This window comes from Euleptes europaea, chromosome 4, assembly GCF_029931775.1.
Source record: "Euleptes europaea isolate rEulEur1 chromosome 4, rEulEur1.hap1, whole genome shotgun sequence".
Lineage (NCBI taxonomy): Eukaryota > Metazoa > Chordata > Lepidosauria > Squamata > Sphaerodactylidae > Euleptes > Euleptes europaea.
In genome coordinates this window covers 39,952,112-39,964,611 of record NC_079315.1, presented here as the reverse complement: position 1 = coordinate 39,964,611, position 12,500 = coordinate 39,952,112, and the positions used below count along the sequence as shown (strand labels likewise).

The following is a 12,500-nucleotide window of genomic DNA, read 5'->3' as shown; positions in this document are numbered from 1 at the left end:
CTCCTCCAAGATTTCAAAAGTCCATGAAAGCATAATGCTCATACCACATCTCCCCATTTGTAATTTAGGCACCTGCAACTCCGTTAAAATGTTTTACTCCCATATTCTACTGACTTCAGTGATTGATTCATAAACTAATATCATGATAAACATGTGTTTTAAATACTAAATTATCCACATCTACAATTAACAATTAAACGAAGAAACAAATGCAATAGGAGGATTCAACATTACCCAAGTAATATTCCTCTGCTATTTGCAGATCAAATCTCTTTTTACATCAACTGTTTTAAATATTGCAAGCTTTTAAACAATTGGTCTACAGTTATAACTAATTTAAACTTAAAGCAAAAGAATTTCCTTCCTGCCGTGACTCGGATTCGAACCGAGGTTGCTGCGGCCACAACGCAGAGTACTAACCACTATACGATCACGGCAAGCCATCCAGGAACTGAGATGCCTGTGGCTTTTTTCCCTTCTAGACTAGATGACAACGTCTATACAATTACTGCCACCTACTGGCCAACATACAAAAATATAAAATCTGCTTTGTCACAGCTTGAAAGTTTTTTGTTCCATTAGTAAGGAACTGAAACCCATTCAAATTTACATCAGGCAGCTTCCCTGTTTCTCCTTGTATATATTAACTGATCATTAACCAGTAATTAACCCCTTTGTACAAAAACCAATAACCTCTTGGTGCAGAAGTATAATCTTTATGGTTCTGTAGAGGAGGAGCCATATAAAATATTCTTCTGTGAAAAAATAGGGTTTGTACAAGAATTGTCCATACATACAAACAGCAGTTTGGCATAAAATAAATTACGAAAGGAATTTTTTCTTTCCACACAAATAAATTTCATAAAAAAATCTAACAGGGAAACAGGCCTTTTGGGTCTCTCTGCAAAATCATGATACTTACATGGGTGCATGTAATTTTCACACCGAAATTCTATGGGGCATTTTAAGGAATTGACTCCTATCATAGATGTGATGCAAAGTCCGTGTGCTGTTCCCTAACAAAGGGCTTCGTAGTGTGTAGATGGACCCGCACGAGTCTCAGAAACATGAAGCTCCCACTGAACGTCTGATTCAAAATCCTCATGTTGTTGCCCAAGAAACACAAAGACTCGGTATCAGGCTAGCCGCTTTACAGATTAGAGTGGGGAAGACAAAAAAAAAAAGAAACTGTGAAAATCTATATACTGATAGCATAACATGTTTACAGATATTTCATATATTAAATATTAATAAAATAAAGTTTAATTTTCATAGAATCATAGAGTTGGAAGGGACCACCAGGGTCATCTAGTCCAACCCCCCTGACCAATGCAGGAAACCCACAACTACCTCCCCCACACACCCCCAGTGACCCTTACTCCATGCCTAGAAGATGGCCAAGATGCCCTCCCTCCCATGAATTGCCCAAGGTCATAGAATCAGCATTGCTGACAGATGGCCATCTAGCCTCTGCTTAAAAACCTCCAGGGAAGGAGAGCTGACCACCTCCCGAGGAAGCCTGTTCCACTGCGGAACCACTCTAACTGTTACAAAATTCTTCCTAATGTCTAGACGGAAACTCTTTTCATTTAATTTCAACCTGTTGGTTCTGTACTTCATGCCTGTTGGTTACCAAATGCCTTTGGGTAGCAGCCTCAATATTTCTAATGGGTAGAATCCTGCCTGCATATATTTCTGTATATCTCACTAAGTAAAAGCATTCAAGGCTTTATTATTATTATTTTTAATTCAACTGAAGAATGGGCCTTTCAAGATTCCCAATGAGCCTGATTCCCAAGATTTAAGATTCCCAATGAGCCTGAGTTCCCACTCAGAGAGCCAGCGTGGTGTAGTGGTTAAGAGCGGTGGTTTGGAGCCATGGAGTCTGATCTGGAGAACCAGGTTTGATTCCCCACTCCTCCACATGAGCGGAGGAGGCTAATATGGTGAATTGGATTTGTTTCCCCACTCCTACACATGAAGAGTGCTGGGTGACCTTGGGCAAGTCACGCTCTCTCAGCCTCACCTACCTCACAGGGTGCCTGTTGTGGGGAGGGGAAGGGAATCTAACAGATTCCCAGTCCTAGAGCAAGAGCAGTTATCCCAGGAAGGATGGGTGAGACTCTAAAAAAGTTGTGGAAAGGGACTCCTTCCCATCCTGTGATACTCCAAGACCGGCAGAAAAGACAAGCGAAATGGAATTACTTTCTAAGCAAACTCTCCTTATTAGGGAAACTATAATGAACCTATACATGAAGCTAGATCAGGTAAACATTAAGCTGAGCGAGCTAAAGACAGCGAGGACTCCTTATCAGGACAACAACCAAGTGCCTGGATAAGGGAGGTGGCTGGAGGAGTGGGTCCCAGGAATAATATGGAAAAAATAATTGCAGCCACTAATGAAGAGAGAAGGGGCAAGAGGGACGGCTTTCTAATAAATAGTTTTCAGTCTATGGACAATAAAAAGTCCCGTTCCCTGCAGAAGAAAAAGGTGGCCCTGTTAATTGGTCATTCAAGAGTTAACTACTACAGATGGGATAATAAGAGAGCTGTTGTGAACTCACTGAGCCAAATCTTACGATGTAAGTCCTCTGAGGTGGATGTGGATAACTTGTTCTGGCTACCAAGCAAGAACTTTCACAAAAGACTAGTTTAACTTTTAGGCAGAGCAGGATTCCATCATTGCTCCTAAATAGGAGGGAGTTTTTAAAGAGACACTACATCTTTCCTGCAAGAGTTTTTGAAGATAGTGCATGTCCTTCTTTATGCAATCTGAAGTACCAATATAAAAAGTCAAACACTACTGCGGGCCACATGATGGATTTGGGAGAAACTCATCTAAAATCACCATACAAAAAACAAAAAAAAAAAAACACAGAAAAAGGAAACGGAAATCTGCAGCAAGGAGTACTGACATCCCTTGTAAGGTCCTCTGTAAAACCTCAGAAGACAGGCAGCAACTCACAAACTGCTGTGGAAGCCTTGTGGATCTGGTGATTTAGGAGCATATTCTGATCACCCCCCCCCCTCCCGTGCGAAAGGGAAGTGGCCATGACAGATTTAGCAGAGGATCTTCGAGAATGTCAATCTATTTCTTATGACTCTATGCCTGCTCTGGAGTCTTCATATGGGCCATCCTTGCCAGAAACTTCGGGGATGGCAGTAAGGAAAGAGGAAAAGGGAGGTGATCAAGATCTGTGCACAGCTTTAATAACGGCCATCACCCAGGAGAGAGCTACAGAAGAAAATATGGTCTCATCTCCCACCTCGGCTGTCGTTTGTGAGGTCTATGAACATGACTCAAATATTCTTAATGTTTATACAAATAAAAATTTGTTTGAGACACCAGTCTTGAAATCTTGGGCTCAAGAACTGATGGAAGAGAACCAAGAGTTTTCAGCCAGTCATTGCACAAAAGACACTAGTATTAGTGAGAGGAGGGCAATGCTGATCATGCATCACCTAATACACTGGAATCACAAAATACGTCCCTAGAAAATGGCATCCATCTAAGAACTGAAGATAGTTCCCTCCAAGGAGACCCAGCATGACGGTATCCCAATCATCCTGCCAGGAGATTTCTAAAATCACTAGCCATATTTTCTTGGAACGTCGCAGCCTGGGCCCAATGCTTTCACCGTAGTCCAGATAACCCTTTTATTTCACAGGATTTTGATATAATCTTAATCCAAGAAACATGGACTACCGAGGACTTGGAGCTCGATAGCTATCACTCATATAAAGTGGCAGTGACCGCAGGGAAGGGGCCGCGGAGGCTGAAGGGGGGTCTGGGTATTCTTGTATCAACTAAGCTAAAAATGGAATGTGTTGCATTGACCCCACTGAAGCTACCCATGGCGATACTGCTATACTCTGGTAAGGACAGGCGATTAGTAATTAACATCTACCTGTTGTGCCCAGGTAATCATACTGGCACTGTTCACATGGACACATGATGATCAGAGTCACTGGATTCCAGAGGTTCCACAACTATTTGGCTGGTTGGTTCCAGATGGTAGTGTTGAGGGACTACTGTTCAAGCCCAGGACATTTATGATATGGGGTTTCACAGGAAATGATCTTGCCCTGATACTTTTCAACAACTACATGAAACTATCAGAAGAGGTCATTTGGAGATTCCGAGTGATGTCCTGAGTTAATTCAGCCTCTAAGTACGTTTCCTGGATCCTGAAGAAGTCCTCTGGGGTAACCCTGAAGAATTTTGAGGCAAACCTGTTACATCGCTACGTCCTCATGATGGATAAGAATAATCTTGCTTAAATGGATGCAGCCTAATCACGTTATCACTGACGAGAGTTTAGCGATGCAGTGAAGGCCACGAAGACGGTAACTCAGCAGGTCGACTAATGAGAAAAGAGAGGTGGCGCACATTTGCTGTATAATTAATGGCATCACATAAGTACAATAAAACGGACGGACAGTGCAAAAGGGCAAAGGTTGTTTCATAACAAACCCAATGGCCTTGCTCACCTTTGCCTAGTGAGGAGACAATTAAGACAGCCAATTAAGACAGCCAATTAAGAGGAGAATGTGAAGGATAAGAAAGAGAGTTTTTGTGGCAGATACTGATTATGCCAGCCCCTCCTCCAATAAAATAACGGGATAATAACTGCTGGACAAGCAGAGAAGCTTTCCAGAGTGGGAAGGGTCACCTCTGAACGATGAAAAAAAAGACCAGAATAAGATACAGAAGTCAGACTTGCTCTTTTCTGTATCTTAAAGTCCATTTGCACTTCAGCTAAGTTCTTTTCTTTCCGCTTCTGTCTCTCTCTTTCTGACACGCATGTTAACGGCAGTTCAAAATGTCATAATGATGGGCAATCGCCGTATCCCGTTTTTAAAAGTTCTGACAGCAATATGGCAATTTACTACACATATATGTTTCAAAAAAGAAAATGCAGCCTTCTCAAAAAGAATTGTGCAGAACAGATGTCACAAGGCACTAGGAAACAGGCTAAATAGCACTCAAATATTCTAACAGAAGTCTCTTCATGTTAAAAAAAATAGATTTGCACTCATTAGACAACCGTAATGAAGTGAAACAATACCATTTTATTAAAATAAATGATACCCTTCAGTTTTCTTTAGCATAGCATCAATCATGCGACAATATCAAACAATACTGCAGCAATTAAGGTTATTTTGATATCCACTGTACCTTGAAAGCACAGCTGAAGGTATACATTTGACAGCTGAACCTTGTAATGAACTCAGACACATTTCACTCAAGCCAATTACAGCCCACAGTTAAATAGGTTGTACAAGCATAGTTGTCAGTCATAACATATCACAGACACAACATTAGAAATTAGCATTCAGCAAGAACCACGTGGGGCTCCAACACACATTGTACATGCCCTGACAGCAATCAACCAATTTTTAAGATTTAGACTTAAGCCTAATTTAGGCTAAACAAAAGAATTAAAGAGATTGCATTACTCAGGTATATCTGTTAGAAAGATACAAGAGATTAAAGAGATAAGTCCAGAAGAAAGAATTTAACTAAGTCAAGACCGCTGATCCATTTAGACCAGCTTCTATTCAAGAATACCTCATGTATTGCATGAATGGAACATTTCTCCTATGCTTGATAAAAAGATGCTGTGGTAAAAAGGCCTTCTTGGTCCATTTTTGATACACATACCCACTATAAAAATGCATCCACAAGTAACAGCTAAGAAAACTACGTATAATCCTTAGCTTTGTAAATGTGCCTGTTCAAGAGTTCATCATAGTAAAGGAGGATCACTAAATAAATGTTCACCTTTTCCATTGATCTGGACATCACTTGTTTAAGGGACTTGTCAAATGCAAATGGATATCCCTCATCTAAACCTTTATTCTGCTATTAATAAGCCAAGCCTAGTAACTCTGCAAGGTTAGACTCTTTAATCTTACAAGGAACACAACTGGAGAACCTCTTTATGTTAAGCCTAGCCTCAAAGAACGTACTATCAATACTCACCTGTCCTTAAGAGTTTTGTTTACAGTGGCTGATCTTAAACAGGCATCTTAATTTGCTCTGTCCCCTACAAGTTTAAAGAAGCAGACCCCAGAAGCTAAACCACATCTTCTTTAGGAGTTATTTGAAATAAGGATGCTTGTGCCAATGGCAGATCTATTCAGGCCTTGAAACTTTGTGCCCATCTATCCACTTGAAGACATGCATGACTACAGATTAACTAGTGGCAGTAAGGGCTGGTCCACATTCAAGTCTTTACATAGAGGTTAAATTTATTTTGCAATTATTTGTGTTCTGTGCTTTATAACTTACAATTTTTCCCTGAATTTAAATGCTAGACTGGAATAACACTGCAAGTTGTTCCTAAAAATCAGCTCATTTGCCCTACAGTTTTATAATGTAACAGAGGAGGGAATATAAAGTCTGCTTCAAGATCCAACAGACAGTTACTTGAAAGTATATACAAATATATACACTATTACATGTATGAGGAGATGAGGAGGCCATTGTCAGTTCAGTGGACAATACGGAGTAGGTGTAGGTAGACTGGTTGTTAATGTGGGGTCCAGACTGGTTAAACATATGTCTGAACATTTTCAGCCATCTGGTGACAGGTTAACAAATCACAGAACATTTCCTGTGAATCTCTAAGGAATAGTTTTTGCAGTCTGTATTATTTTGATGCACTTTGTAACGATTCAGAAGGAGAATAAAGAACACAGAACAAGGGAACAATACAGCAAGCTGCTTTTTGGTAGAATGTTTCCAGAAGATTTTCAGGCTTCTTTGAGTTGATTTTTTTAAGGTGACTGGAATATTCATACTTATTTAGAAATATTCTCAGTGCAATCCTATGCAGAGTTTCTGTGCTCTTATGCCCACAGGCATCGAGTGGAGTAACTGCACAGAACTTCACTGTTAAGTGGTTACTCATAGCCAAGGGTGTGAAGCAAGGTTTCCCATGATTATTATGAATTCTCTTCCTCTTTTTAACTTACTCAGGATCTTGGTAAGTGGGAGTTCTTTGCCTGAGGACATTCTAAAAAAGTGTTATATTCTAAATGGATTCGTTATAATCACCATTATAATAATAATTGATATTTTAAATTCCCCCCTGTCGCCCCCATGACACAGTCAGGGAAAAATTAAGATTATTTACAATCCTAAAACATTTTCCTGGGAGGTAAGCTACTGTTGTCAAGTCCCTCTTCACCACTGGCGGGACGGTTTGGGGATGGAGCCTGAAGAGGGCGGGGTTTGGGGAGGGAGGGAATTCAATGCCATAGAGTCCAATTGCCAAAACGGCCATTTTCTCCAGGCGAACTGATCTCTATCAGCTGGAGATCAATCGTAATAGCAGGAGATCTCCAGCTAGTACCCTGGAGATTGGCAACCCTAAGGTAAGCCCCACTGAATAATATGGGACCTATTTCTGAACAGACCTACTTAGGATTGCTCCCATAGTATACCAGTGACAAAATACGCAGTGCTAATTCACAACCTAGGACTTCAAACTCATCACCATTATACAGCAAAGACTCTTCTAACCTAACAGTTCCACCACACCGCCTTTTATCTGCTATTCTCAAAGATTCTGTTCCTTCCCTATGACCACTGTTACCCTCTTCCTAGATGTGTGCTGTCTGCCCTCACTTCATCTTGGCCAAATTGGTCTTGGTAGCCATTGCTTTGGGAGAAAGTGAGGTCACAGCTCTCCTCAGGCTATGCTAACGAGTGGCCAAAACCTTGGGCAGGAGATTGATTCACTGACAAGACGCCAGTAGGATATGGTACGACAACTTGTCATCATGTAAGGGAGGGACATGTCATTTTTTGCAAAGTTTGTTTTTTTGTACAGTGGGGAGACCGTGAGGTCTCACATTTATTTGGTATAGTGAAATACTAGGATGATTACAGGTATATTAATTAGATTAAGTAAGATACTTACAAAGTAACTGAGCAGGGGGTTATACTGTTAGCAAAAGTATATACAATTTAATTATGGACAGAAGAGAGTGAAGGGGAAGTCAATTACTTTTTATCATTTCTTAGATTAAAATTTTTTAGAGATTCAATTTTATATTGTTAAGTATTAATGGACAATGATTTATGATGTATAAAATGAGAAAGCAATAAAAATTTTATTTTTTAAAAAATAAAATACACTGGGAATCACACCACCATCACCTGCCTGTCAGCAGCTGCAACCCTCCTCCCCCCCACACACACGCTGCCCCGCCCTCGCCCCCCCCCGGTCTCCCCACTGTACAAAAAACAAACTTTGCAAAAAATGACATGTCCCTCCCTTACATGATGACAAGTTATAGTACCATATCCTACTGACGCCTGCATGCCTACCCATTGCCACGGCAGCTTGCAAAGCCAGGCACCCATCTAGATCTATCAACATAATATAATCAGCAGGGGCAAGTCTTCCTGAGTACAAAATGTAATTACTATCAAGCATAGGGTTGCCAACCTCCAGGTAATGGCTGGGATCTCCTGCTATTACAACTGATCTCCAGGTGACAGAGATCAGTTCGACTGGAGAAAAAGGCCATTTTGGAAGGTGGACTTTATAGCATTATAACTCATGGAAGTCCCTCCCATCCCCAAACCCTGCCCTCCTCAGGCTCCACCCCCAAAATCTCCAGGTATATTTCCCAACCTAGAGCTGGCAACCCTAATCAAGCAGTCAGGTGGGCTTGATTAGTTTTTTTACTGACCTTGCCTACATATCTTCCCCCAACCTGACTCAGGCATGGGTGAAACCTCCACCCTGCCAGCCCTTTTGTCACCCTGCCTGGATGCAATCACCTTTTGTTACCTTTCTGGGAAGGCCCCCTTCCCCCGGCAGCTGTCAATCTTACCCCTTCCTCCCACTGCTTAAGGAGGGCTGGCTACTACCTTTCTCCAGGATCACATGAATATCTATCTATTCATATGTCTATTATTCATGTCATTTGTATTAGGAACTTTTTAAAGCTACAGAACTGCTCTGGGGATTCCAGGGACAAGCACAAGCCAATCAGCACAATCCACAGCCTAATTTTTCTGCAAACCTGCAGAATTGCTTTTCTTATTGTCGTTTTGTTTCTGCTTTTCAGAAGCTGTCCCTAGATGGGCAACGGTAGCTTGAAATGAACTTAGCAAAGCCATTTCCAAACGAACCCCTAATGCCCTAAAAATATTTTGTCAGCCTTAAAATTCTCACTGGAGCATGTGTGGGGATATCCTACACAAAGGCTGCCAACTGATTGCTATTTACTTGGGAGCAACTCCCTATAAACTCCAAGGACCTTATTCTAAGCAAGTACATTTAGATTTTGCTGCATGACCAATCAGGGAATGTATGGCTCAGCCATAAGCCCCAAGTGTAAACCAGCACTGGGTGTCTATTACTAAGCAGGGCAATATCAGACAGCCATAGGTTTTCAACACTTTCTCTGTACTATCAGACCTGATATGCCTTGGCAGCTCTTTTTGAGTAGAATAGCTATTAATAATGTAAAGATACATCAAGTTGCACTTAAGGAGAGTGTCTCTGAGGCACATTTGATACCTTGTTCAGTGTTTAAGTGATAAAAGTATTGGCCTTGCTTCACTCTTACTGGATTAGGACAGACACATTTTCAGAGCCAGCGTGGTGTAGTGGTTAAGAGCAGTGGTTTAGAGTGGTGGACTCTAATCTGGAGAAGCGGGTTTGATTCCCCACTCCTCCACATGAACGGCAGAGGCTAATCTGGTGAACCGGATTAGTTTCCCCACTCCTACACATTAAGCCAGCTGGGTGACCTTGGGCTAGTCACAGCTCTCTCAGCCCCACCTACCTCACAGGGTGTCTGTTGTGGGGAGGGGAAGGGAAGGTGATTGTAAACCGGTTTGATTCTTCCTTAAGTGGTAGAGGAAGTCGGCATATAAAAACCAACTCTTCTTCTTCTTCTTCGTTCATGAAATCCACAGCAGCTGTGTTCAAAAAGCATGGAACCATGGGAATTTTGCTTTCTCTGCACAGGGTGCTCTCTGTTTTGATAACCAAGTGAATAAATACAGTAGGAAAAAATTACACATATACTGACAAACACTAGTGTGCCTTCCTTTGTCATATGAGCTACCAGGGCTGCCAACAGGGGGGACTGGGGATACAAATTCCTGGGGCTGAAGTCAGCTTGAGGACCCAGTGAAGCTAGAATCATTATTTCAGGTTTTTGTTTGTTTTTACTTTTAGTGCAGTTCTGCATTGCAGCCACTAAGGGGGCAGAGCAGAGCAAACAGACAGAGGCGGAGACAAGGCAGAGCAGAGCAAACAGAGGCGGTTCCTAGTTGGTGCTGTTTTACCGCCCTCTTTTATCAGTGATTTTTAAAGAAAGCTCTACTTGCCTGCAAACTTCTTTAACTATGAGGCTGAGGAAAACCTTTTCCTATCATGAGTTGTTTCTAAGCTCATTAACTATCCTAGTATGCCTTCATTTCTCTCTCCCCGCAACATCTAATTCTTCTGCTTGCCCCCCCCCCCTTCCAGCCTAATTTCTTCTCAGCTCTACTCTAGCTGGAGAGTTAAAACATACTTAATAGGGGAACAAATAACATGTGTCAAGTTAATTTTTCCCAAGACTCTATCAAAGTAGATCTTTACATCTTTATACTTTACATGCATTTTCATCTGTATTAATCTGTATTGTGTGTGTGTAAAGTGCCTTCAAGTCGCAGCTGACTTATGGCGATCCCTTTTGGGGTTTTCATGGCAAGAGACTAACAGAGGTGGTTTGCCAGTGCCTTCCTCTGAATAGCAACCCTGGTATTCCTTGGTGATTTCCCATCCAAATGCTAACCAGGGCTCACCCTACTTAGCTTCTGAGATCTGACGAGATCAGGCTAGCCTGGGCCATCCAGGTCAGGGCATTGATCTGTTTTAGAGACTATAAATGTGGAATAGTGGATGTTTTAGATAAATGCCTTAATTTCTGTTTATATCACATGCTGCATAATTATTTCACTGAATAAACTATGTAGTGAAATCTGCTGGTTTAGAACACTTTAAAAGGGATTAGACAGATTCATGGAGGTGGAAAATCCCATGAGTGTCCATTACCTAGGATGACCAAATAGAACCTCCATGTTCAGAGGCAATATATCTTTCAATGCCAGTTTGGGTGTGGCAACTTTTTGGGGTGGCTGTTGCCTTTATTTCCTGCTGGCTGGCTAGCATGGGATATAGGATATCACACTCAAGAAGAAAGGAGACTATAGTTTTTTAATGCTGAAGGAAAGGCATTCTGTGCATGCCCCGAAGTATGTCCCCCCCCCTAACTCAGCCCGTGCTGAAAACAAACTCTTAGGTGAAGGCCTAGTGAGATCTTTTTTTATTATTATTATTATTTCTTTTTATACAAGTTTCAAATATATATTTCTTTTTCTACATACATTGTTTGTATAACGTATTCTTTTCTCATTCCCTTCCATCCCACCCATCCCCCTCCCTAACCCCACTCCTTCTCCTTATAATTTTTAGTCTCTTAACCCCAGCAACGGGCACAAAGTCTGAATCTTCCACCGAATGTCTTTTCTTCCCTACATTGATATCCACTCTAAATAGGTCTTCCATCTACTCGTGATTTCCCTGTTCTTATCTTCCCATGAAGTCTTCTGACGCATCATCTCGACGATATCCGACTGTATAAATTCAAAAAGATAGTTGTGCCAGATTTCTATAGTCCATTTACTTTTATCCTTCCAACCCAGAGCTATTACTACTTTGCTTGCTAATAACATAGCCTTGAATGTGGCCTGGTCCCTCTTGTTTACCCCCGAGTTCCCTGTTGTACTCATTAACATTAGCTTAAAATCTACGTTTAAGGATACTTTACATATTCTCCTTATAATTTTTAGTATTTGTGTCCAAAGGTCCCCAAACCTCTGGGCATTCCCAGATGTGGGAGAACCACGTGGGAGAACCATCCCTTAGATTGTCTACAGTGCCAGCACATGGGGCTTAGTCCTGGAAACATATTCGCTAATTGCGCTGGTGTTTTGTACCAATTTGCGAAAAATTTGTGTTCCAATTCATTAAATTTAATCACTTTAATTTCCTCTAATCCTTTCATAATTTTATTTGCTGTGTTTTCTGATATCTGACCTTCCTTACTCCAAGTTTTTTTGTAAATATGATATTGTCTTATCTTTATTTGATATCATTTTCCTGTAGATTTTTCCTGCCAATCCTTGTTTTGATTTTTGCATTTCTTTAAATATTTCTTCCATTGGTTCCTCTGACCATATTTCCCCTTTTTCATTAATCATTTTAACCCTTCTGTAAAGGCCTGTTGTTTTTAACCAATGTTGCTTGCCTATCTCTTCTACTATCTCCTGAGAGGTTTTAGGGTTCCTCCTCTGTACATACTTTCTTCCTATCTCTAATAATGGCTTTAATTGAAAAGCGGCGTAATAGCTATTCAAATCCGGGACACCCCAACCCAATTCTGATCTAAAGCTATATACCAACCTTTTTTGAATTCTA

General features: G+C 41.1%; 1 protein-coding gene and 1 non-coding gene across 7 annotated transcripts in view; both read right to left on the bottom strand.

The window, feature by feature from the left end:
• Nucleotides 1–12,500, bottom strand: part of NFIB (nuclear factor I B) — a 435,226-nt gene that overhangs the window by 379,151 nt on the left and 43,575 nt on the right. The gene's annotated exons all lie outside the window — the stretch shown is intronic.
• Nucleotides 366–437, bottom strand: TRNAH-GUG (transfer RNA histidin (anticodon GUG)). The gene has a single exon. It is a non-coding gene; the product is annotated as a tRNA-His (tRNA).